The following is a 1,715-nucleotide window of genomic DNA, read 5'->3' on the forward strand; positions in this document are numbered from 1 at the left end:
AGCTTAAGAGTCTCTTCTACCCTTACCAAGAGGAAAGTAGCCACTGAACAATTACAGTACAGTAACCCCTTGGGTGAAGAAGAATTGTTTGGTAATCTTTGTGTTGTCAGGTGTATGAGGACAGACAAGAATCTGTAAAGAAAAGGCCAAACTATTCGGTGTGTGAGTGTGTAGGCAAAGGGAAAATTAACCGTAACACGAGAGAAGGATGCAATGTAGTCAAAGGACCATATAACTCTCGACCGGTAGTATCTCAATGGGAGGCTGGTGCCCTGGCCAACCTACTACCTATTAAACACCCACAGGCACTGAAGTCACCCAAGTCGTTATCTCTGAAGTCGTCGAGGTCATCCCAGAGCCGTTGATTCTTACACTCTTCCACGGTGGCTGTTTGACAGCCAAGACCGAAAAATGCAATCTCAGCCAAAAGTTTAGCTTTCTCTCCACTCTGGAAAAGACTTCAAGTAATTAATGGCACGTTCAATGTGCTATGAACATCAAAGAGTCTGTTTAATGTCTTTGTCGTTGCTAGGGGTTCTTGGATCGTGTTGGCAGGATAAACAAATTATTAAATGAAGAAGAAATTTTTTCGGGAAAACTTTTGAAGGATTAGCAAACAAAAGTTACTCTCTGTTAAAACTAGATGAAAGCAGGAATCTCTTAGAGGTCATTTAGTATTCTTCAGGGACTGAAATTGTGCTGCTTTAGAAAGCAAAAAAAAAAAAAAAAAAAAAAAAAAAAAAAAAAAAAAAAAAAAAAAAAAAGTTAATGTGGAAATGTTTTGCCTTTTCATATGCAAGATTATCTTAGAATAATTTGTGTATTTTGAAGTATTTTATAAATAAAGATTTTAAGGATTTTTATAATGATGATCATTTCAAATTATTATTATTATTATTATTATTATTATTATTATTATTATTATTATTATTATTACCAGGCGAACTACAAATCTAGTTGGAAAAGCAGGATGCTATAAGCACAATGGCTCCAACATGGAAAAATAGCCCAGTGAGGAAAAAAACATATGGAAATAAATAAACTATATGAGGAGTAAATAAATATTAGTTATAATAATTGTTATTATTATTATTATTATTATTATCATCATCATTATTATTATCATCATTATTGTTATTATTATTATTATTATTATTATTATTATTATTATTATTATTATTATTATTGTAGTAGTAGTGGTAGTAGTAGTAGTAGTAGTAGTAGTAGTAGTAGTAGTAACGCAATCGTCATTAGCTATTGGTTGTGCACAACTATAATAAAAAACTATTACTATATATGATGATCCTTTGACTTCAAACTAAAATAACATGCACAAAAAAAAAATAAAAACTGTGGCACAAAGCATTTTTGCAAAATTGAAATATTTGTTATTTTTAGCCTTGAAATTAATATTATGAAAATTAGAAATGCAGAATTGATAGGATTCTAGTCCAGGATATATAGATTGGAGAGAGAGAGAGAGAGAGAGAGAGAGAGAGAGAGAGAGAGAGAGAGAGAGAGAGAGAGAGAGAGAGAGAGAGAGAGAGAGAGAGAGAGAGAGTTTTTTTTTTTATCTTTTTATTATTAGATTTTACAAAAGGATCAATACAATGACTTCATATATACAATATAAAATAATAATAAATTACATCCTTTACAAATAACAAAGTAAGTAAGCCTTATATCCTATAGAGTAGCTTATATTTCTTTTTATT

The sequence above is a fragment of the Palaemon carinicauda genome, chromosome 16 (genome assembly GCF_036898095.1).
Source record: "Palaemon carinicauda isolate YSFRI2023 chromosome 16, ASM3689809v2, whole genome shotgun sequence".
Taxonomy (NCBI): Eukaryota; Metazoa; Arthropoda; class Malacostraca; order Decapoda; family Palaemonidae; genus Palaemon; species Palaemon carinicauda.